Raw genomic sequence first — 26925 nt, forward strand, 5'->3', positions numbered from 1 at the left:
AAAAATAAAATTGTTTTCATGAAAAAAATGGTTTTCTTGAACTACTGATTTGTTCTTAAGAAATTGTGTAAACATGTTTTTCTTTACCTTAAAAGAAAACAAGAATTCTGTGCTTTGTCAACATATTTTCCTATGTCTAAGAACTAAATTTTGCTCAAAACTATAACCTTCTGTATTGGCTTTGGTATCCTTTATTGTCAGTTTGATTAAATGGATAATTAAATCTGGTTTCATAATGATATGATCCTATCTTATCACATGTCAAAATCTTTTCATGTTTGACCACAGTCTGAGATACTCCTGAGAGCTCCTGGGACATTTTAAAATTTTTTGAGAAATTAAACTAATTAAGCTTATTTGGTATGTTAAATTATATGGAAAGGTTTGTCAAATAGGTGATACTAAATCCTCTTGTATTTTGTAATTTGTACATAAATTGCATTTATGTAGTTATGTTATTAAAATAAATGTTCTAAAAATAGTACAAAACTCCTAGAAGTCTGATGTCCTTGTGTTATTATCTTGAAGTGTTGTAGGTTACAGAAGTAAGCAAATTTCCTTGTCAATTGTACTGTGATGAACTCTAATGAGATCTTTAACCACGGCCATTTGTAAGTCTTATCATTTACAGTTACTGTTTTACTGAGGCTATTGCAAATGTGTTAAACAAACTCTGAGAACAGGTTTCTCATAACCTTAACGTCATAAAAATTGAACTGGATAAGAATTTCCAGAACTAGTGCAAATACTGTGTTCAAACAGAACAAAAATTAGTAACATGGGAGTAAAAAAACTGGAGAGGATAATTGTAATTTGTGTGACTTTTTAAAAAAGTCAGCAATATTTTAATCTGGAAAATATAGTCTTAAAAAAATTTTCTTTTCAGCTAACTGAATTTCCAGAAATTTGATTGTTCACACAGATATATTCCAATTGAAACATTTATCATTTATCCCTACCTGATTTCAGAATCCAGAATTTTGAAACGTCAGTATTCTCATATTTTTATGGCAATAAATTTGCATATGTTCAATAAGAATCCCTTCTTCTTGTGACAGGAAACTACTGGAAATACTGATTATATTACCAAGGCTTTGACTGGAATGGCATGCTTGGGAGAAACATGCATAGGCTCAGATATGACCAGACAGCTTTCAAGAACTAAGCTGGATTTTACGGAGCTAATAAAGCCCCTGGGAAATATCAGCCTGATACTTGCTTACAGAATCCCCAGCAGCCTTACCAGGTGAGTAAAGAAGGTACAAAAACCTAGCAATATGTGGGGGACCTCAAGAAAAAGAGGAATTCACCCATATGTATAGCTATTGCAGGTGAGGTCTGATGACAAGTATTTGGCTTTGTTTCTGGCCTTGAGAGGCTGTTAAAAAAAGACCCCTTATATAAAGTACCAGCAAAGCAGGTTTTAAAGAGTCTATATGGTCAATTGCTATTCTTGTAGTACTTATGCAAATAATCAGGCCCAGTTTTTTTGAAACTAGATTTATTTTGCAAACAAATTAATATTGATTTGGCTGTCTTTGGTAGAAATGAGTGTGAATACAGAAAGAAAATGTTTTGATAACTTATCTGAGTAAATATTAGATTTGAATACTGTTCATTAGAAACTAGACTAGTTCCTGATTTCTTCTAGTTTCCTCCAATGCCTAGCTACAACTCTTCAAATGAATATTTTCATTTTTTCTCTAATCTTTCTGAGTTGGATATATTTGAGAATTTAAACTTTCCTTTTTCCTGAAGCCTGCAAACTAAATACGAACAGCTTGATGTAAACGTCAGAGAAATCATAACAGCTCTTACTCTATCTAAAGATGCTTCAAGCTTGACATCTAGAAATCTTCTTGACTGGCTATTTTCAGAACTCAGAAACTGGTTTCTAATTTGGTTCAATTACTAACCATTGTTTTTCTTTTGTTTCCATATAAAGCCCTCTTATTTAATAACTGATTACTGGAACAATAGGCCTAACTTTGAGAACATACCTGCGTCATCACTTCCTGAAAGAGTTTAATTGAACTGAATATCAGGACTAAGACTGGTTCAACAAGATGAAACCATCTACCAACTCAAACTTTAAGGTATGAAACTTCACATAAGTTTCGGATGAGGGACTATAAGGTTTAAGGGCAGTTTTCCCAAGATGGGCCACCTTGGCATGAATGTTATTTTGAGTTAAAAGCAATCAAAACGTAGCAGATTCAGGAAAACCTTTTTATCTTCCCTTTAGCTGCCTGCCTATACCAGGAAGAGAGCGATTACCAGAGATTCCTCTTTATCTAAAGAACTTACCTGTATGATAGGGTAACCTTTGTTTTCCAAACATCTCCTCGTGCCTTCCTATTAATGGTCATCCTCCCCTACCTCCTGTAGATCAAGATCTCATATAAGCCCCATGTGCCTTACTGTGTTTAGAATTTCATGTCTGAAATTACATTTTATCTTGGCCTGTTAATCTATCCCCTGTCAATTTGGTTCTTAGTCCAGCTGGAAGGACCTTGAACAGCAGAGAAAATCTTTCCTAATATAATCTTCTAAACCATCTTCCCTCATGATTCAGACTAAGTTTACAGTCTGCTTTAACTGTTCATCTGTTTTCTTTCCCATAGAAATGCCTCTTATTAAGTAACACGATTGCTTGTACCATATTGACCTAACTTTTGGAAGCCCACCTGTTACACAGCCTCCTGAAATGAAACACAACTGTTTAATTGAACTTACCTATTCTCAGGGTGATTGGGTGGCTCAGTCAGTTAAGCATCCAGCTTCAGCTCAGGTCATGATCTCACAGTTTGTGCGTTCAAATCCCATGTTGGGCTCCTGTTGACAGCTCAGAGGCTGGAGCTTGCTTTGGATTCTGTGTCTCCCTCTTTCTCTGCACTTCTCCTGCTCATACTTACACACACTCTCTTTCTTTCTCTCAAAAGTAGATAAAAGTTAAAAAATTTTTTTGAACTTACCTATTCTCAAGATTAAAAGACTGTTTCAGTGAGCTACAGAGCAATCTCTATGAAAGTTATTGGGCAAATTTCAATGACAGAACAAAAGCAGAACAGAGTGTCCTGCCCCAAAATAAACCTCTTTGGCATAAAGATTATTTTGAGCTAGTTACTTTTTAAATTTTTTAAGGTTTATTCATTTTTTGATAGAGACAGAGCATGAGTGGGGGAGGGGCAGAGAGAGAGGGAGACACAGAATCTGAAGCAGGCTCTGAGCTGTCAGCCCAGAGCCTGACATGGGGCTCAAACTCATGGACAGTGAGATCATGACCTGAGCTGAAGTCGGACGCCTAACCAACTGAGCCACCCAGTTGCCCCTGAGCTAGTTATTTTTAAGACAATAGCAGATGCAGGAGGAAACCAGTAGAAGTAATCATTTTGTAAGAGTCATTGACATTTATAATGAAAATCTCCATTGATAAGGGTGTCTCCCTTTCTGGACCAGGAAGAGAAGGATGACTAAATCTCTAGAAACTCCTATCAACCATACCCTTGTTTATTCTGCTATGACTGATAACCTCCCCTAACATCTTTTGTCTTTATCTAGAGGTGGTTTTTAGGTGGTAGTTTGAGTCATTCCAAGGAGTTACTCAGGTTTCCTTGGTATCTCCCATATATACAGGAGGGGTAGTCATGTTATTAAACTCTGTTTTCTCTATATAGGGGGTGGTATGGCCCAGCAACGAACCCAGAAGGGTAGAGCGAAAATTACTTTTCCTCCCCTACATAATGGACACTCAGACAGTATTACTCTTTCTTTCTGTCTTATGGAATCTTAGAGCTAATGTAATTAAATGTATGATTTCCAAAAATGTATCTTGATTTTATTGATATTCATTCACCTTTAGGGAAGATCTATCAGCCTTATCTCTGTGTTAAGTTGCAAGTTAATTAAAAAAAAATAGTGCAAAGTATAACTCCTACCTATACAAATTAAGTTACTTTCAAGATATGGGAAGTTAGGTCTGATTGTATTTAAAAATGTGAACAATGTTTATGTAACTTTAGTTAGGCAACATCTGGAACTGATCTTCTGAACTTTGATTACCAGAATCAGCCTGATGAATCCCAGATGTTTAAACATGGCTGTGTTTCTTAGACTCACTGGATTATGAGAGTGAATACATGGAAGGAAGGGAAACATTTACAAGAACTAGGTGTCAAAGTGGCCAAAGGGGTATTTGGGTGTTGGCTTAGTTACAGGGGTAGGGGTGGTTACTTCTAAATGAACATCCCCCTTTAAAGTTTAATACATGTTATTTTTTAAAAATGTCCAATATCTGATAACCTCTATAGTATGTATTAATAACTTTCCTATTTGTTCCTGAAAAAGTATATTTTTGTGCATCTACTATAAAGTTTTGTGGTTAGAAAAACAAATAATAAACATTCTCTGCCTATGAGTCACTCAGTTTAGCAAAGGAAATGGGTATGTGAACAGTAATTATAACTGATGTATTAAAGGACTGAGTACAGAAAGTAACCAACAATGTCAGGGAAGGTAGGACAGTTTCAAAGAGAAGGAGACTTGGAACTCAGGCTTTCTGTACATTATTTCTACAAGCTGTATTTAGCTGTGCTAATATAACTTCTACATAATTATATGTCCATTAGATTATGGGACCATTCATCCTGTCATAAAAATTATATTTAAAACAGCAAGTTTTGAAATCATAAAACCAAAGTATTTTTGACAATGCAATCCAGGAACATAATGGTAAAACATGATTAGCAATCATATGGACTTCACATCATTTGGTAAAGGTTCTAGAAAAACAAATGTTTTAGCCTCTCTTTTCCACAAATTGTGCTTTTACATGAAGGAATGCCTTTTTCTTGCTCTCATGCTTACCCAATGTTGTGGACAGGAAAGTAAAATCAAGTGTTCTGAGTTCAAAATTGTTTTAGGAGCCTTAGGGGGAAATGTGTAACTCTTTTGTGACCTAGTTTAGTTTCCATAAAATCTCAATTTTTCCTCCCAAGTAAATATCAAAACTGAGTGAACAGAAAAATAGGAGAGGAACCCAAAAGCGCTATGGACAGTAATTTTGAAAACAAAACAAAACAAAAAACCCAAAACTAAAATGCATTTGTATTAGCACAGTTTCAGAGGTAAAAGAGAGGGATTAAGTATAAAATAATAATGTGATGACAAGAATAGAAAGACTAATTCTTATGCAAAAGTTTTCAATGAAAACTAATGGCACATCAGTCTCAAATGTACTTCAACTCCTTCCTTTTGCCAGCCTTGACTAGCAATTTCACAATTTTATATTATATTCAAGGTCTCAATACCTACTTCTCTATCACTCATCAAATCCGAACTGCCCATTTAGTCTTGTAAATTGTTTCCTCTAAAGTAAAAAATCTACCTATGTCCACCTGCAGAGAACCCATAACAACAGACCCAGGCTTTTCTTTCTTTTTGGACAGTTTCCTGAGCCTTTTACTCTTTACCCAGAAAATTCCTATTGTGAAAAATTGACCTGACTAGATCCATTTCTAAAATAGACCTAGAGTGGTCATTAGAGAGAAACTGCCTTACACATCCTTTGTTTAAATTGGGCCAAAACCTTTGGACTAGACAAACTGGCAGATGTTAGAGAAGTCAGTGGGAGAATGGACCTTCTGATCACAAGACTAATCTTGTGGACCTTCTAAAGATGAAACCAGTAGCTAAAACCAGCACTCAATCAACAGATAACCCAAAGTAGTTAACATGTTAATAACCCACCAAAAAATATTTCTGTACTTCAAATAATGGAAATGCTCCTTCCTTTCCCTCATAAAAAACTCTGGCTTTCACCCAATAAGTTGGACACTTTTTGAGTTTCTCACTGAATCTGTGCTCCCCTTTAATCCCAGAATAAACACTCACTTGCCTCTCATTGTGGCTTTTTATTTTCAGGTTGATACTAATCTTTCAGTTCCTTAGAAAGGGCTCCCTCATTCACTCTAGGGTTGGTAAAATCTGATAAAGTTTTGGGGGTGATGGTGGGTAGTCTGGAGCTGATGGCCAATAAAGAATTCTTGAGGATGTCTCTGGTGTGAAAAGATGCTTTTATTAAAGCACAGGGACAGGACCTGTGGGCAGAAAGGGCTGCGCTGGGGCCATAATATATACCCTCAGGTTGGGAGGTGGTCAGGGATAGAGTAATTCTCTAAGGTATTTTGGAAGCAAGGTTTCCATGACCTTGAGGGGCTAGCTGTTGCTAGGGAAATGCCATTTATTACCATGGGACCCTTCAGATATGTATGAGGGGGTCATAAGCCTGGAGTGTGATTGCCAGCATATATCTTGGGGGAACTGAGATAAAAGAAATTTCCAAAGAAATTGTTATGTGTTAAAATAGACTTACAAGATTCTCAAGATTGGGATAATGTTAAGCTGAGATTCTTTTGCTCCTTGCAAAGTGTCATCATCGAGGCAGCTGAGCTCCAAAAGAGAGGTCACTGCCTGTTTCAAGGACTTATCAATGGGTTATAGACAGTAAGGGAATTTAGTTTTTCATTTGCCTTAGTTTCCCATATTGCCATGGCAAGCACTCAAGCCCCTTTCCTTTGTTCTTTGGTAGCCACGAGTGTCTGAGGAATATCACATATACTCCACCTGGTGGTGGTGGTGGGGGGGTGCTGTTAGCCTGTACTTTGCTCTCAGCTTGCCCCACACTCCATCAAAATCCACTTGCTACTTATGTCTGTATTACCCCATCTCGTGGTCCCCATCACACCTGAAATGCACACTCAGCGCCTTTCTCACCTGACTAGAAGTTCCAGGAGAACTTCTTTTAGATCTGTATTCCTCATTTTATCTCCAGCTCATTGTACTCAAATAGTAGATACTTGTTGAAAGGAATACATTCAATATGTTTATCACCAGAATAGCCTATGCCCTTATAATACATTGATCTATTTGGAAGGTACATCTTACATGTTGGTGCCTTCAACATACTGTTCTCTCTGTCTGGACTAACTTCTCAAAAATGATTACTTCTTCACCTTCAGGTCTCAGCTGCAACCCTATATCTTCATGGAGAACTTCCCTCATCTATCTAAAGGAGAGAGTTATTTTCTATTTATTTTATTTGTTTTCTTTATGGTGTTCATCACAATTTATCATTATATATTGTCATTTTTAAACCTATTCATTTGCTAACTTCAGGGCAGGTTTGGGTCATCCTGTGCCAAGCTGGGTGTTTCATACACAGGCAGATTCTAATTTTTCTTTAGTAAATAAATAGAAGTTGCATATGTGAATGGTGAACATTTCTCTAAATATATTGCATATTTCTTAGGCACAGAGCTGTGGCTTTTCTTCACTGTTATTCTAGTATATAGAATGCTTCTTTATATATATTAATTTTTTAATTAAATTACCGTTCAAATGTTTTAAAATCATCGAAAAGAAAATTTGCAATGTATTAGTCTGTCATTTACACTCAAGTCTAAGGGAGATGAATTGCATGTATAAGACAGGAAAAGATCAATTACCAAAACACAACTATGTAACTTCTATTTAGTAAAAATTAATAGCAGCTGTACAAGGTGCCATTGCCCTCTCTGAACAAGACAAGCCATCAACTCAAGGGTATTGTAATTGGGGTAGCCATCATTTTATCCTATGATGGAGTTGAACTTCTGTTTTCACCTATTAGGAGTAGCAGCAAATTCAGAATAATCCCCTTTCCAGAGGTCCCCTAGGCCAAACACTCAGGGCCAGACTCCCAGTGCTGCCCTTGGGAATATGTGCCTCAGATTTTCAATTCCGATGTGCAGAGCCTCAGGTCTTCAGTGATGTGAAAGCCTGTCCTCTCCTGAAGCTCCTGGGCAGGGTCACCAGGGACTTGTGAAGCCAGGGGCTAAGCTGTGTCATCTGCTAGAGCACTGCCAGGTGCATTGGGAAAATGCCTCTATAAAACCTCCTTTTACTCTACTGGCACAGTTATTTCCCATGCCACAGGGGAGTGTAAGGAAAGATCGATCATTTTCTTTCTATCCTTCTAGGTTCCTGGCTGAGGAACTTTTTATAATAGAAGACTAACAGGAGAAAAAAAATAAGTTTAATAACATGTATACCTTCTGTATATATGGGAGATACCCAGAAAAACCAAGTTAAATTACCTGAAATGGTCCAAACCATCACCTTAAATACTATCTCCAGTTAAAGACAAAAGAAAGATGTTTTGGAGGGGAGGCCAGTTATGGGAGATTACCAGGGAAAGTGTAGTAATAAGGGTCGGATTTGTTATACAGATTTAAGTTGTTACCCTTCTCCAAGGAGAAGAGTTTCTGAAGATTTAGAGTGACCTTCTCTTCCAGATACCAAGAGGGAGACACCTTTATGAATGGAGTCATGGCATGCACTTAAACCCCTTTCCTTTGTTCTTGGGTAGCCAGAAGTGTCCGAGGAATATCACACATATTCCACCTGGTGGTGGTGGGGAGGGTGCTGTTAGCCTGTATTTTGCCCTTAGCTTGCCCCTCATCAAAAATATTCTAGGATAGGAATTAATGACAACCTGATTGATTGGCTGATTGATTTAAAGACAATCTTAAGCTCCATGTTCAGCACAGAGCCCAATGTGGAGCTTTATCCCACTACCCTGGGATCATGACCTGAGCCCAAATCATGAGTCGGACACTCAACTGATTGAGCCACTGGCTGCCCCAATGAGAACCTAATTTAAAGTAGAAGTAGTGGGAAAAGAAATAAGAAAGATGCAATGAATTACAGAGTTAGAGTGACTGGTAGTGTTGAATCTGAGATGAGAGCACGGTCAGAGTGGAGGAGATTGTATAGCACTTCCTTGCTGTCTCTGTGAGATTGCTGATCTGTAGAGTGCCAGCAACCAGTCACTTAATACCATCATGGTTCAATAGCAGTGCCTCATTCCCAAACTCCTAATCTGTTCAAAAATATGCATGGAGCAGCATTCTAAATTAAGCTGGACCTCAAAGTTGTATCCATATCACCTGTGTGTCTGAGCACATGGCTTCCCCAGGTAGCATCATTCTTCTAAGCTAAGCCTTGGTCTGCCTGACCAAAGAAACTTTTTTTTTTTCTAAATACTTTTTTTAAGTTTATTTATTTTGAGAGAGACAGAGAGAACACATGGGGCAGAGAAAGGAGAGAGAGAATCCCAAGCAGGCTCTGCAGGGTCAGGGCAGAGCCCGATGTGGGGCTTCAACCCATCAAACTGTGAGATCATGACCTGAACCCAAATCAAGAGTTGGATGGTTAAACGACTGTGCCACCCAGGTGCCCATGACCAAGGAAACTCTTAAAGAAAAATGGCACCAGATGAAGATTGAACTTTATGGAACAAAGTCATTCCTACAAGTATAATTAAATCCATTTATAAAGAGTGTATAATAATAATTATGCATATACTATGCTATTTCAACAATTTTTAAAGTGAGGTAAATTTAAATTAAGTAGATAACTAGATCTCCTGTATACAAACAAGTTCAATTTCCATGAGCAAACAATGCTTTGTTTCTCTGACCAACAATTTAACAGATTTAACAGAATGAACCAGTTTCTTTTTTGGTGTTCTGGCTGTAGGATTCCATGTGCGTAGGCTGTGGACACAATGTACATGTGCCATGCTGGCACAAATGAACACAATATGGTTGCTACTCCTCATGGAGTTCATATTAGATATTTTAGCCAGTATTGTCCGTATTCAGAACTTTAAAAGGAACACAAAACTTCTCACTGTGAAGCTCTTTTACAACTGAATTTCAATAAAAAACACAACTTTTTAATGATTCGTATGGACAATCCAACATGGTGTTAGCCTTTATATAAGGGACATCTTAAAATTTTGTGTCTTTTCTCCCACCTCCTTGCATTTTAATAACAAATATGTTGTTACTTTCTCCCAATGCCACTTCAAATAATCAATCTGAGCTGTAGAAAATGCTGGAGAGTTTCACCTCAAAAGAAAATTTTTGGCAAGTTTTGAGTAAAAACAGAATTATAATAGAAACCACGATGCATACCTCTACCGCTGAGAGCAGACCTCATGTTTTTACAGTCACCCAGCGCTAATGCAGCAGGAGGGCCTTACCCTGGATTCTTTGTGGCTCCAGACTACTTTATTTCCTTTCTTCTCACCATAGGAGAATGTTTCCTTTTCCCCTGCATCTCAGGGCCTATGAGACAACATTAGCCCTTCTGGCTGTATATCTTTCTATTTATCTTTTCTCTTTCTTCTGTTTAGTCTCTTATTTTCTTATTTCTGCTTCTGTGTGAACAAGACTGGATTCACTTTTCCCTTGAAAGCTGAGGGAATAATAGTTCCTAACCACTTTGAATACCTGTTATGTGCCAGATATTACAGGTGCTTTTCATCCTTTATTTATACTTCTAATAAAACAATCCTGTGAGCATTTTGTGGCTGTGGAAACTGAAGCTCAAAGACTAAAGAAAATGGTAAAGGTCAAGCAGTCAGTTAGTAGCCAAGTTGATGGAAGACCTGAGGACTGTTGCCTTCCAAAGGCTGCTCTCTCTTTACTATGTTAGGAGTGTACCACCTGGTCTAGCCTGGCATGACTTAACTTCCCAGGCATAACTTCTAGTGAGGACTATGGGACTTTTGTCTTTATGTAAAGATGAAGTTTCTTCTTTAATTTTGCTACCATGTCCAGACACTATACCTACAACTGGGAACCCACTAGACTGTGTGTATTCCTGTCTGACTTCAAAGGTTCTGCTCTTTGCAACTTGTCATACTTTCTATCAGCATGATTGATCAGTTCACCCATTCACCAACTGCTGGAAGCCAGAGTAAAGTTTGAATTTCAATGGCCAAATATTTTTGAAGTGCTTTCACACTTATAATTGGAACTTTCTGATTTACCTTAAGTACACCTCAGGAAAAACAGCTTAGAAAATAACAGCTAAGACAGTATCTACAGTCAGAATACAATTATAAGAAGCAAAACTCTAGTGTTTTGAAGCAGAGAAGGATTCAAAACAAAGAAGTAGTTCCTAGGAAGGGCCTCTTGGATTGAGCCTCAGACCAGCAACAAGGAACCCACCATCAAAGAAGCTGCTTCCTCTGCCGCAAGCAAGGGGTCGGAATCACAAGGCCACCACAGCACCTAGCAATTGCTGCTGGGCACCCCTATGTTAGCGAGTGGGCACTGGAGCACCATTTCAAAAAGACTCAACATCTCCAGCTAAGACTGTCCCCAGAAAAGGGCAATACATTGGCTTTTACTCCACTTCCATCTTGTGGACTTTGCCTAAATCGATCTCATTGATAAACTGTACCTAACCCTAGTCACAAGGGAATTTGAAATATAATTTTTAGTTTTCTAGTTGTTTGGCAGAAACTGCTTTTTAGAAAGCACATGGAAAAGAGGACCAGTAAGCCAATTCTTCGTAGTCGACAGAGGCTTATTTGTAAGGTTTGTTTTCTATTACAGTGAGATAGAGATACCTATAATAACATAAGCTCAAAACACACCACATGAGCAACTCAATTGCTTTGATGATTAGTGTCCTGCTTTACTGGATGTGTACAAGTATTTATGTTTCATTGATGATATTATTTGACAAAGGTTTTCCTTTCTCAAATGCATAAATGAACTGTTAACTGGAGGGAATCTGTCTTAAACACTCTGACTCCAGGTAGAGGAATTCAAAGTGTAGAATATAAGCTCTACAATTGTTATAGTATAGAGAGACTGGAAGACAATGGAAGAATATCTCCTTGGAACATGCTTGGCCTGTGTTGTATTTCAGAATAAATTAAAAAAAAAACAGTATTGCTTGGAATCTAAAACCAATTCAAAGCAAGCTAATTAATTGTTGAGAAGGCATTGGATAGTGGGATCACTAAACAACAGGAACCTAAGGTTCATTATTTGTCTAAAGAGTAAAAGTTTTCTAGAGATTTCAAAAATAGTTATGGTAATGACACAATTCAAGTTGACAATAGAATGAAGATTAAGGCATAAACTTTTCATATCTTTAAATGATGCTTGAAACTAAGTATCCCCCTTAACCAATTTATTGCTGGAAATAGTTATAGAAATAAAAAGGGACATTTTATACATGAGAATTCTTTCTTTGAATTACGAAGTAGACTATAAACTAGTCATTGCAAACCACTTTATCAAACATACTGATGTTTAAAATGTAGTGAAAGAGACAAATCATCATTCTTCTTTGGAAAAAAAAGTTAATCTTTAAGAAGTCTACATATATTACCAATTTTTAAAATCTGTATAATGTAAAATTCTATTTTGGTTCCTTTAAATCCATCTTTATCTTCTTTGTCTACTGTTTCTGACAGGGGTGGTGGGAAAGGTTCCTAAGGCTATTTTGTTCCATTTTTCTAAAGCACTTGTAAAAAGGTTTTCATTTTTGAGTTGCTATTAAATAACTACAAATATTTTAATGTTTTATCTACTTGGCTAATTGGTTTAAGAATTTGAGTCCTGGTATCAACTTAAGCAACATTTTCTAGGTAGCTCTCTTGAGGCAGGGAAACAAAAGCAAAGATTGACAATTGGGACTACAACAAAATAAAAACCTTGTGCACAGCAAAGGAAACAATCAATAAAACTAAAAGGTTACCTACTTAATGGGAGAAGATATTTGCAAATGACATATTCAATAAATGGTAGGCATCCAAAATATATAAAGAACTTACACAACTCAACACCAAAAAAAAAAAAAAAAAAAAACCCAAACCCACTATCTATTTCTCCAAAGAAGACATAAAGATGACCTACAGACATATGTAAAGATGCTCATCATCACTCATCAGGGAAATCTGAATCAAAACCACAATGAGATATTATTTCACACCTGTCAGGATGGCTAAAATCAAACACAAGAAGCAACAATATGGTGAAGATGTGGAGAAAGAGGAACCCTCATGCACTGCTGGTGGGAATGCAAACTGGTATAGCCACTGTGGAGGTTCCTCAAAAAATTAAAAATAGAATTACCATATGATCCACTAATTCTACTACTGAAGAATAGTCAATTACCCAAAGAATGTGAAAACAGTAATTTGAAAAGATATATACACTCCTGTGTTTCTTGTAGTATTTATAACCACCAATTTATGGAAGCCAAGTGTCCACTGATCCACTAATAGACAAGTGGACAGAGAAGATGTGAGATAGATTATATATATATCCATGTATGTATATGCATACATGAATGAAATCTTGCCATTTGCAAGAACATGGATGGATGAATCTAGAGAGTATAATGCTAAGTGAAATAAGTCAGAAAAGGCAGATACCATATGATTTCACTCATATGTGGAATTTAAGAAGCAAGACGAGACAAACCAAAAAATGGACTCTTAACTATAGAGAACAAACTGATGGTTACCAGGGGAAGGTAGGCAGGTGGATGGGTGAAGGGGATTAAAAGTACACTTATAATGAGCACTGAGTAATGTACAGAATTTTTAAATTACTATATTGTACACCTGAAACTAACACAATACTGTATGTTAACTAAACTGGAATTAAAAAAAGAAGAATGTGAGTCCTGGGAATAGGAGGACCCTGAACTCACCTGTGGACATGCCAAAGTTAGAGGTACATAGAGAAGAATTTCCTCTAGGGAAAAACAATAACAAAATCTGGCTGGCAACTCCTATAAATTGAGGAAATGAGACCAAAACCCACATCAAAGTGGGTAGGAGAGGCTGAGACACAATCTTGCCATAAACTCTACCCTCCTCCCCCTCCACGCAGGAATGCACAATAGGGAGGGGATGCAAAACCCTGAGCTTCTTCCTGAGGCATAAAGGGTTTGAATCCCACATCAAATACCCCAACTTTAAAGATTTACACCTGAGAAATGAGCCCCTAAAACATCTAGCTTTGAAAGCCAATAGGGCTCAGGTCCAAGGGGAGCATGGCTATACTTACAGGGCTCCTGTGCACAGACTCACCTGAACCAAGGTCCAGCACAGGGATAGGTGACTGAAAAGGGCCCAGATATTCTGTACCAGGGTCTTATTTGACTATCTTAAACCATTAGCCTGAGGGGTAGGCATCTAATTTAACACACATCTAGGTGCTTACTGAAATACTCTGCACAGATTGACTTCAGGTCACTGATATCTACTGGAAAGCAACTTGTACACTTCTCTGGCACCTTGATTTTAGCATCTGCCATCGAAGGGACACCTCTATATCACCTGGCTCTGGTGACCAATGGGGCTTACACTCATAGGTCCCACAGGACTGTAACCAATGGAAAAAGAGTTCTTAACTACATACCACCTGTAGGGCAAAGCAGAGAGGCAAGAGAGTGAGGGCTCTAATGTTTCTGTGAAAGATGCCTATTAGCTTATCATCATAGTTGTGGCCTGAAGAACAGCCTTCTAGTTAAATATACATCTGGGGATAATTACTGTCCTCTTCAGAGACTGAGGAAGATGGCAGGCACCCTATTTGGATTCCCCCTCTGCCTACTCCAGGTCACTGGTATCTCTGAAAAAGGAGTTTATGTATAAATCTAGTACTCCAGCTTTTGTGTCTGCTTCCCAGAGGACACATCCCTTGAAATCCTGGCTGCTTATGTTTATGGGTTTAATAGGACAGCAGCAACGTAGGAAACAGGTCTTAACTGGCTATTACCCCAAAGCTTAGAACAGAAGGAATAGACAGAAATGCCAATATCCCAGTCTTTTCCTGAAAGAGGTATATTTTTATATTTTCAATACTGTTGCCTAAGGGTCTGGCTTGTAATCAACCTGAATCTAGGTGCTGACTGTGATCCTCTCCTTTGGATATGTAGAGGTCTTGGTACACCCTCAACCACTAGGAACCACTAAAAATGGCTAATAAAAGATGCTGTTTACACAATCGAAAATGTTTGAAAGACCAAGAACTAGGGCAGAGTTAAATAATAAGGTTCATCTCTTACAGGAGACCATTTCTTGGAGACTATGAGAGTTAGCTGTTTATCTAATGCATAGAAAACAACACAGAGAGGGGCGCCTGGGTGGCGCAGTCGGTTAAGCGTCCGACTTCAGCCAGGTCACGATCTCACCGTCTGTGAGTTCGAGCCCCGCGTCGGGCTCTGGGCTGATGGCTCAGAGCCTGGAATCTGTTTCTGATTCTGTGTCTCCCTCTCTCTCTGCCCCTCCCCCGTTCATGCTCTGTCTCTCTCTGTCCCAAAAATAAATAAACGTTGAAAAAAAAAATTAAAAAAAAAAAAAAAGAAAACAACACAGAGAATTAAGGAAAATGAAGAAATAGAGGAATAGGTTTCAAATGGGGCAAAAAATAAAACCTCAGTAAAAGTTCTCAATAAAATGTAGGTAAGTGATTTACCTGGTAAAGAGTTCACCACAGTGGTCATAAAGATGATCACTGACCTCAGGAGAAGACTGAATGAACAAAGTAAAAATTTCAGCCAAGAGAAAATATAAGAAAGTACCAAATGTAAGTCACAAAGCTGAACAATACAATGACTGAAAGATACAATAAAGCAGATAAGATAATGCAGAAGCAAGGATCAGTGAACTCAAAGATAAGGATATGGCACTCACCCTATTAGAGCAACAAAAATGTTTTTAATGTTTTTTTTTTTTTTTTTTCTGGAAAGAGGGGGAAGGAACAGAGAGAGAGGGAGAGAGAGAATCTGCACTAACAGCGCAGCGTTGGACGTGGGGCTAGAGCTCATGAACCATGAGATCATGACCTGAGCTGAAACCAAGAGTTGGTCACTTAACCAACTGAATGACCCAGGCTCCCTTGGGCCCTTAAATTTTTAAAAAACATGAAAAAGAGTAAAGATTTACTTAAGGGACTTATGGGACAGTATAGGTGGGCCAAATTTGCACTATGTAAGGGATGCTTATGTATAATTTATATAATATTAATAATTTATGAAGCTAGCATGAAGGTTAAAAGACAAAAGTACACAAGATATGTTTAATTACAATCATTTGTTAATGTACACACAAGCTAAAATGACTGAAATTGTGACATCAAAAACATAAAACATGAGGGAAGGGACTAAATATGTAGAACTTTAGAATGCATTTAAACTAAAGTTGTTATCTTAAAATAGATTGGTATAGATGTAAGTTATATTTTATGCAAACCTCAGTTTTTTTTATATAGCCACATTGCAAAAACCTAAAGTAGATACACAAAAGATAAGCTTACCAATACAGAAAATTATCAAATCTTTAATGAAAAGAGCAAAAAAAAAAAAAAAAAGAAAAGAAAAATTCTACACCAGCTAGAAATTAATTTAAAAAATGGCCTTGAGTACATATCTAACAGTATTTAAATGAAAATGGATTAAATTTTCTAATGACCAGAGTAACTAAATGGTAAAAACAAAAACAAAAAGACCTATTTATATGCTACCTATAAGAGACTCATTCAGATAAAAGGACACACAGACTGAGACTGTAAGGATGAAAAAGGTATTCCATGCAACTGAAACCCAAAGAAAGCAGGAGTAGCTATATTTAGCTACAAAATAGACTTTAACACAAGGGATATAATAAAGAAGGTTATGATATAATGATAAAGGGGTCAATCCAAAAGGAGGACTTAATATTTATATTTATGCATCCAACATAGGAGCAACTAAATACATAAAGCAAATATTAACAGACCTAAAGGGAGAGATAGATCATCCAGACAGAAAATCAATAAGGAAGCACTGGTCTTATACAATGTGTTAGATCAGATGGATTTAACAGACCTATACAGAATATTCCATCTAAGAGCAATAGAATACACATTATTCCCAAGAACATACGGAGCATTATCTAAACTATATGCTAGGCTGAAAAACAAGTGTTAACAAGTTTAAAATCAAAATAAGAATCATTTGGATCATGATGTATGAAATAAGAAATCAATCACAAAGAAAATTGGCAAATTTACAAATACATCAAACATGCCACTATAAAACCAATGAGTCAATGAAGAAATCAAAGAGAGAAATAATTTGGATCATGAAGTATGAAACAAGGAATCAGTCACATAAATAAAATTGGCAAATTTACAAATACATGAAACATGCCACTATAAAACCCATGAGTCAATCAAGAAATCAAAAGAGAAATCAAAAACCACCTTGAGACAAATGAAAAAAGAAGTAAACCTATCAAACTTTATGGGACACAACAGAAGCAGTTCTAAGAAGGAAACTCATATTGATAAGTGTCTATATCAAATATAAGAAAAAAAAACCAAGGTGCTTTACAGTCTAAGGAACTATAAAAAAAAATGAATCTCAAAGTTAGTAGAAGGAAGGAAATAAACATCAGAGCAGAAATAAATGAAATAGAGAGTAAAAAGACAGTTAAAAAGATTAATAAAATTATCAGTTTTGAAAACATAAAATTGACAAAACTTTAGCTAGACCCATAGAGAAACAAAAAAAGGGGGACTCAAATAAAATCAGAAACAAAAGAGGAAATTTTACAACTGGTACCATAGACATACAAAGGATAAGAGACTACTATGTACAATTACATGTCAACAAATACTAACCTACACAGAGAAATAGGCACTTAGACAAAATAAGAAGACAGAGAAATTTATCCCAAAGAACAGGACAAGACCAGGGCCAGAGATCTAAGCAAAACATATAAGTAACATGCCTCATGGAGTATTCTTTTTAATTTTTTTAATGTTTGTTTATTTTTGAGAGGGATAGACAGAGCGTGAGCATTGGGGGTGGGGGGACAGAAAGAGAGGGAGACACAGAATTTGAAGTAGGCTCCAGGCTCTGAGCTGTCAGCACAGAACCTGACATGGGGCTCAAACCCATAAACTGAGAGATCATGACCTGAGCCAAAGTCAGATGCCCAATCAACAGAGCCACCCAGGCACTCCACCTCATGGAGTATGATAACATATTGAAAGCAATGATCGTAAGGATACTTACTGGAATTGAGAAAAATTGGGAGACACAAGTGAGACCCTTAACAAAGACATAAGGAATAACAGCAGAGATAAAAGGCTCAGTAAATGAAATGAGAAACATGCTTGATGGAATGAAGAACAGGCTAGAAGCACAGAGAAAAAAATCACGTAGAAGACAGAGTAATAGAAAGTAATAAGGCTGAACAAAAGAGACAAAAAAATTGTGCCAAAGAATAGACTTAGGGAACTCTGACTCCATCAAGTGTAATATTCATATTATAGGAATCCCAGAAGAAAAGAAGGGACAGAAAGTATATTTAAAGAAATAATAGCCAAAAAGTTCCTTAATTTGGGGAAGGAAACAGATATTCAGATCCAGGAGTCCAGAGAATCCCCATAAAAATCAACAAAAGCAGATCCACACCAAGACATATTGTAATTAAATTTGAAAAATATAGTGATGAAGAAAACATTTTAACAGTAGCAAGACAAAAGAAGATACTACATACAAGGGATCCTCCATAAGACTAGCAGGAGAATTTTCAGCAGAAACTTTCCAAGCCAGAAGGGAGTGACATGATATATTCAAGGTGCTGTATGGGAAAAATCTGCAGTCAAGAATATCTATCCAGAAAGGTCATCATTCAGAACAGAAGGAGAGATAGAGTTTCCCAGACAAACAAAAACTAGAGGAATTCATGACCACTAAACTAGCCCTGAATGAAATATTAAAGAGGATTGGTTGAGTGGAAAGAACAGACCAAAAGTGATAGTATAAATGTAGGAAACACAAAAGAAGTAAACATGAATATTTATGTAAAATATCAGTCAAGGAGCCACAAAATAAAATGATGTAAAATATGATAACATATACATAAAACATGGGGAGGAGAGGAATAAAGAATGTGTTCAAACTTAAATGACCATCAACTTAATATAGACTGCGATATGCAGAAGAGGTTATATACAAACCTATAGGTAACCATATTTCAAAAGCCACTAATATATATGCAAAGAATGAAGAGAAAGAAATCCAAATATATCACTAACGGAAATCAGCCAACCATGAAAGAAAGACAAAAAAGGATCAAAGAAAAATCTTCAAAAACAACCACAAAACAAATAACAAAATAACAATAGACACATATCAGTAATTACTTTGGGGGTGCCTGGGTGGCTCAGTTGGTTAAGCATCTAACTTCAGCCTAGGTCATAATCTTACCATTCCAGAGTTTGAGCCCTGCGTCAGGCTCTGTGCTGACAACTCAGAGCCTGGAGCCTGTTTCAGATTCTGTGTCTCCCTCTCTTCCTCTGCCCCTCCCCCACTCACACTCTGTCTCTATCTTTCAAAAATAAACATTAAAAAAAATTACTTTGAACAGAAATGAAAGAAACACTCCAATCAAAAGACAGAGGGTGACACAACGGATAAAAAAAGACCAATGTATATGTTGCCTAAAGGAGACTCATTTTAGACCTAAAGACACCAGTAGATTGAAAGTGAGGGGATAGGGAAATAACTTTCATATCAATGAATGTCAAAAGAAAGCTGGTGTAGCAATACTTATGTTGTACAAAATAGACTTTAAAACAAAGACTGTAACAAGGACAAAGAAGGACTCCATCTAATCATAAAGCAGACAAATTCAACAAGAAAACATAACAATTATAAATATTTATGCACCAAACATAGAAGCACCCAAATACATAAAATAATAACAAAATCACTAATCCATAATAATACAATAATAAGGGACTTGAATATCCCACTCACAACAATGGAGAAATCATCAAAACAGAAAATCAAGAAAACAATGGCTTTGAAGGACACGCTGGAAGACATGGATTTAACAGATATATTAAGAACATTCCATCCTAAAACAGCAGAATACACATTTTTTTCCCACATACACACAGAAAATTCTCCAGAATAGATCACATATTAGGCCTTAAAACAAGCCTCAACAAATTCAAGAAGATGTAAGTTATACCATGCATTTTTTCTGACCACAGTACTATGAAACTAGAAGTTGATCCCGAAAAAAAAATCTGGAAAGAACAAAGATACATGGAGGTTAAATAACATACTACTAAACAAAAATTGGGTTAACTAGGAAATTAACGAATAAAAAGTACATGGAAATAAATGAAAACAAAATGGCCCAAAACCTTTGGGATGCAGCAAAAGCTGTTGTAAGAGGGAAATTTATAGCAATACAGGCCTATCTCAAGAAGCAAGAAAAATCTCAAACCTAACCTACACCTAAAGGAGCTAGAAAAAGAACAAATAAAACCTAAAACTGGCAGAAGTAAGTAATAAAAATTAGAGCAGAAATAAATGACATGGAAACTAAAAACAAAACAAAATCCTAATAGAACAGATCAGTGAAACCAGGAGCTGATACTTTGGGGGAAAAAATCAGTAAAATTGATAAACCTCTAGCCATATTTACCAACCAAAAAAGACAAAGACTCAAATAAATAAAATCACAAGTGAGAGAGGAAAAATAACAACCAATACCACAGAAATACAAATAATTATAAGAGAATCTTAGGAATAACTACATGCCAACAAAGTGGACAACCTGGAAGAAACGGATAAATTCCTAGAAACACATAAACTGCCAAAACTGAAACAGGAAGAAATCTAACATTTGAACAGGCTGATAACCAATAAGACATTGAATCAGTAATCAAAAACTCCCAACAAAGTCTACGACCAGATGGCTTCATAAGTGAATGCTACCAAACATTTAAAGAAGAATTAATAGCTATTCTTCTCAAACTATTCCAAAAACCGAAATGGAAAGAAAAGTTCACAATTAATTCTATGACAACAGCATTATCCTATTATTAAAACCAGATAAAGACACCACTAAACACTAAAAAAAAAAAAAAGAGAAGTATTGGCCAATATTCCCAATGAACATAGATGCAAAAATCTTCAACAAAATACTAGGAAACTGAATCCAACAATACATTAAAAAAAATCATTCACCACAATTCTGTGGGATTTATTCCTGTGTTGCAAGTATGGTCAATATTTTCAAATGATGTGATACACATCACATTAATAAAAGGAAACATAAGGATATGTGATACTTTCAATAGATGCAGAAAAAGCACTTAAAGTACGACATTCATTCATGATAAAAACCTTCAACAAAGTAGATTTAGAGGGGACATACCTTAAGACAATAAAGGCCATATATGAAAAACCCACAGCTAATATCATACTCAACAGGGAAAAAACTGACAGCCTTTCTCCAAAGATCAGGAAAAAGATAAGGATATCCACTCTTACCACTTTTATTCAACGTAGTACTGAAAGTCCTAGCCACAGCAGTCAACAACAAAAAGAAATAAAAGTCATCCAAATCAGTAAGGGAGAAGTAAAACTTTCACAGATGATATGATACTACATATAGAAAACCCAAAAGACTCCACTGAAAAACTGCTAGAACTTATCAACAAATTCTGTAATTCACAGATACAAAATAAACATAAAGAAATCTGCTGCATTTCCATACACTAGCAATGAGCAGCAGAAAGAGAAATTAAGAAACCTATCCCATTTATAATCTCCCTTGTAATTTATATAGATATCAAATATAATAAGATACCTAGGATGAAACCTAATCAAAGAGGTGAAAGCCCTCTTCTCTGAAAAATATAAAACACTGATGAAGAAAATTGAAAATGATGCAAATGGAAAACCATTCCATGCTCACGGATTCAAAGAACAAATATTGTTAAAATGTCTATACTACCCAAAGCAATCTACACACTTAATGCAATCCCTATCAAAATACCAGGAGCATTTTTCACAGAACTAAAACAATCTTAAAATTGCCAAAGCAATCTTGAAAAAGAAAAGTTGGAGGCATAATAATTCTGAACTTCAAGTTATATTACAAAGCTGTGGTAATCAAAACAGTATGGTGCTACAATAAGTCACAGATCAATAGAACAGAATTGAACATCCAGAAGTAAACCCACAACTATATGGTCAATTCATTTTCGACAAAGCAGGAAAGGATATCCAATGGGAAAAAGACAGTCCCTTCAGCAAATGGTGTTGGGAAAACTAGATAGCACCGTGCAAAAGAAATAAACTGGACCACTTTCTTACACATACACAAAAATAAATTCAAAATTGCTTAAAGACCTAAATGTTAGACCGGAAACCTTAAATATCCTAAAAGAGTACACAGACAGTAACTTCTTTGACATCAGCTAAACCAACTTTTTTCTAGATGTGTCTCCTGAGGCTGGAGAAACAAAAGCAAAAATAAACTATTGGGATTACATCAAAATAAAAAACTTCTGCCCAGTGAAGGCAATAATCAAAACTAAAAGGCAATCAATGAGATGGGAGAAGATACTTGCAAATGGCATATCCAATAAAGGGTTAGTACACAAAATATATAAAGAACTTATAAAACTCAATACCTAAACACCAAATAATCTAGTTAAAAATGGACAGAACACAGAAACAGACATTTCTCCAAAAAAGACATATAGAGAGCCAAGAGATACATAAAAAGATGTTTATCATTACTTACTATCAGGGAAATGCAAATCAAAACTATAAGGAGATATCACCTCACACCTGTCTCAATGTCTAAAATCAACAACACAGAGACAATAGGTGTTGGTGAGGATGTGGAGATAAAGGAACAATTGTGTTGGTGGGGATGCAAGCTACTGCCCCCACTATGGAAAACAGTATGAATATTCCTCAAAAAGATAAAAAATAGAACTACAAGGGCAGCTGGATGGCTCAGTCGGTTAAGCCTGTGACTCTTGATTTTAGCTTAGGTCATGATCTCATGGTTCCTGAGTTTGAGCCCTGCATCGGGCTCTGCACTGACAGTGCAAAACCTGCTTGGGGTTCTCTCTCTGGGATTCCTTCTCTCTCTTCCCCTCCCCGGCTTGCATGCTCTCTCTTTCTCTCAAAACCTTAGCTTAAAAATAAAAATAGAACTACTTATGATCCAGTAATTGTGTCACTGGGTATTTACCCAAAGAATACAAAAACACTAATTCAAAGGGATACGTGAACCCTTGTTTATAGAAGTATCATTTACAATAGCCAAGATATAGAAGCAGCCCAAGTGTCCATTGATACACACACACAGGAATATTATTCAACCATATAAAAGAACGGTATCTTGCCATTTGCAATGACATGGATGGACTGTATGATTTCACTCTTATGTGGAATTTAAGAAACAAATGAGCAAAAGGGAAAAAAGAGACAAATCAAGAAATACATTCTTAGTTATAGACAACAAACTGATGATTACCAGAGGGAAGGTGGATGGGTTAAGTAGGTGATGGGAATTAAGGAATGCACTTGTTATGATGAGCACCAGGTGATGTATGGAATTGTTGAATCATATTGTACACCTGAAACTAATAACACTGTATGTTATCTAACTGGAAATAAAATTTTTAAAAGTCAAAATAAATTTCTCTTAAAAAAATTCTATAACTGTGGTGATGGATGTTAACTAGACCTGCAGTGGTAATCATTTCACAGCATATACAAATATCTAATTATCCTGCTGTATATCCAAAACTAATATAATATTGTACCTCAGTTATACCTTATAAAAATTAAATTAAAAATGAGTAAAGGATATATAATGGGGAAAGAATACTCTCTTCAGTAAATGATGTTGGGGAAACTAGGCAGCCACATGCAAAAAATGAAACAGGACCCCTATCTTTTTTTTTTTTTTAAACGTTTATTTTTGAGGGGTGGGGGAGGGGCAGAGAAAGAGGGAGACAGAATCTGAAGCAGGCTCTAGGCTCCTATCTGTCAGCACACAGCCCAGTGTGGAGCTTGAACTTACAAACCGTGAGATCATGACCTGAGCTGAAGTTGGATGCTTAACTGAGCCACCCAGGCTCCCTGAAACAGAATCCCTATCTTACACTACATACAAAATTTAGCTCAGAATAGATTGAAGACTTGAATGTAAGACATGAAACCATAAAACTTCTAGAAGAAAGCATAGGTGGTAAGCTCCTTAATAAAGGTCTTGGTGATGATTTTTTGGGTTTGACACCAAATGCAAAGGCAGCAAAGGAAAAAAAAACACAGGTGGGAACTACATCAAACTAAAAGCTTCTAAGAAAACCAAACTAAACTAAAAGCTTCTGCACAAAAAAGGAAATCATCTCTTTCATCAACAAAATGAAAAGGCAACCTACAGAATGGGAAAAAAATATTTGCAAACCATATATCTGATAATGGATAGATCCAACATATATAAAAACTCATACAATTAAATACCAAAAAAAATTAAAAATGGGCAGAGGATCTGAATAGATATTTTTCTAAAGAAAACATACAAATGTCAAACAGGTATGTGAAAAAGTGCTCAACATCACAAATCAGGGGAATGCAAATCAAAACCACAATGAGGTATCACCTCACATCTGTTAGGCTATTATGAAAAATACAAGAAGTAACAAGAGTTGACAATGATATGGAGGAAAGGGAATCTTTCTGCATTGTTGATAGTAATGTGAATTGGTGCAGCCACTATGGAAAACAGTATGCAGGTCCCCCCAAAAATTAAAAATAGAACTACCATATGATCCAGCAATTTTAGTTATTTGTCCAAAAGAATCAAAAACAATACCTCAAACACACCTATACTTTTACATTCACTAAAGCATATTTACAACAGGCAAGACATGAGAACAATGTAAATGTCCATTGGTGGATAAATGGATAAAAAAATGTCACATATGTATTCAGTGGAATATTATTAAGCCATAAAAGAAACTTTGCCATCTGCAACAACATGGATGGACCTTGAGAATATTATGCTAATTGAAGTCAGTCAGAGAGTGACAAATATTGCGGGATATCACTTATTTGTGAAATTAAATAGAAAGCCAAACTCATAAAGAGAATAGATTGATTGTTGCCATGGGCAAATGAGTGAAGGGAGTCAAAAGGTATAAACTACCATTTATAAAATAAATAAGTCGTGGAGGTAATGTACAACACGGTGATTATAGTTAATACTGTATTGTATATTTCAAAGCCACTAAAAGAGTAAATTTTAAATGTTTTCATTTAAGAAAAAAATATTTGGAAATATGTGTGGTGATGGATGTTGACTAGACGTACTAATGTGGTCATTTTGCAATGTATACAAACATTGAATCATTATGTTGTACAACCGAAACTAATGTTCTATGTCAGTTATATCTGAATAATATAAAATAATTTGAGTACTGGAAATTTGATTAAAAATATGATCTATATATACAATTGCCAAACCTGTTATAGTTCATTTCATTCAATTTCACCACAAACTTATACACATTATTTATAGATGAATTATGTAATTTTACATCTCCATTAGAATGATAGTGTGTCTAAAATCAAAATAGAGGGGCGCCTGGGTTGCGCAGTCAGTTAAGCGTCCGACTTCAGCCAGGTCACGATCTCGCGGTCCGTGAGTTCGAGCCCCGCGTCAGGCTCTGGGCTGATGGCTCAGAGCCTGGAGCCTGTTTCCGATTCTGTGTCTCCCTCTCTCTCTGCCCCTCCCCCGTTCATGCTCTGTCTCTCTCTGTCCCCAAAATAAATAAACGTTGAAAAAAAAAATTTTAAATCAAAATAGAATCTCAATTCTGGATTTCAAAATATAAGGTTATTTCTATCAGAAGTTGCTGGCAGAATCACTGGTTTCCAATAGAGTTGCAAAGGGAGCTTATTTTATTTAGGTTTTTGAGGTTATGTTCTTTAGATGCAGAATATGACACAAGAATTCAGATGCAGATATCTTGAGGGAGAGCTCTTCAGAAAAAAATCTGTAAGAGGATGTAAGGCAGGATAATTAGGCTGAAAAGGGAAAAAAGCAGCAATCCAGTGTGTGTGCTGGGGGTGAGGCAGCTCTATCAGCTGAAGAAAGTTCCCTGGAAAAGGGGGAGAACTATGAGTGTTTAACAGCCACACTCACAGGAGTGTGGCTCCTAGAGCTGGAGTTTGGGGACCACACATCTATTACAATAGTGAAGAAGAAACTGCAATTGGCATAACTAATAGTCGCTTCTCTCTGGCCCAATCTAAGAAGAATAAGCCATCAGCAACAGCTGCAGAAGGTGTGAGGCTGGATGATCCCCTTTGTACCATGGAATAATCAAAACTATGGATGACTGGAGGACCAGGGCTAGGCCTTGAACAAAGGACAGTCAATCCATATGGTGGCCAATAAGCTGTGATAGGACCAGATTTAAAGGATAAGCTAGGTGATCAGCTTTCTTAGTTTGAATATTTGAAGTAGGTAGTATTGGGAGAAGTTCAAAAGTCAGAGAGGCCATAGTGATCGAATGCACAGGCTGAAGTTATGAGGGAATTAGAAACTATAAGTAAGCAGTGACCGTGAGGTAGAGAATAGGTGTAAAGACAGTATAGGGTAAGGAACCATTTGCTGGAGATGGGATGGGAAATAAAGTAGAAACATAAAAGGTAACCACACTGGTAGAGCTCCAGAACAAACAACTGCAGAGTCCTGATGTTATTTTTCTTTCATCAGATAGGAAAAGATTTCAACGAGTATAATCAGGAAACACTGGAATAGACAAATTGCCCTCTGGAGAGGGTAGATACTGTTTGCATGATCTTGCTTTGTCAAAGACTCAAAATTACCTGATATGCTTGTAAGTGGAATTGCTCTGCAGAATAAAGACAGAATTCTGGAGGCCAGAATGCTGTCATAAGGAGAATGGTAAAGAAGGTGATTTTAAAGCAGATAGATACCTACGCAGAATTTTAAAGTTGTAAATGGTAAAATGTCCAGTGTAAACCAATTTACACAGCGGTTTTTTGGGGGGGTGGGTGGGGAGTGTGATTCAACTATGAGGATGAGGGAATAGTGTACATCTGAACTACCCAATATTATTTGGTAAATGTCCTGAGAAATTGCTTGAGGTGAGCAAAGATTCTAAGTGAACTCCCAGGATAAGCACTTGTCAGTCAATGAAGAATTTCCAGAGG

The 26925-nt window shown here is 36.5% G+C and overlaps 1 long non-coding RNA gene across 1 annotated transcript in view; it reads left to right on the forward strand.

Annotated features, from left to right (window-relative positions):
- The first annotated feature begins 1072 nt into the window (after nucleotides 1-1072).
- The window catches only part of LOC121042849 (uncharacterized), a 38896-nt gene continuing 13043 nt past the window's right edge, over nucleotides 1073-26925 (forward strand). Inside the window, exons 1-2 of the long non-coding RNA XR_005796487.1 lie at nucleotides 1073-1246; nucleotides 1946-2096. This is a non-coding gene — a long non-coding RNA (uncharacterized LOC121042849). The remainder of the gene's footprint in view (nucleotides 1247-1945; nucleotides 2097-26925) is intronic.

This window comes from Herpailurus yagouaroundi, unplaced genomic scaffold (assembly GCF_014898765.1).
Source record: "Herpailurus yagouaroundi ecotype Mexico unplaced genomic scaffold, PumYag 186, whole genome shotgun sequence".
Lineage (NCBI taxonomy): Eukaryota > Metazoa > Chordata > Mammalia > Carnivora > Felidae > Herpailurus > Herpailurus yagouaroundi.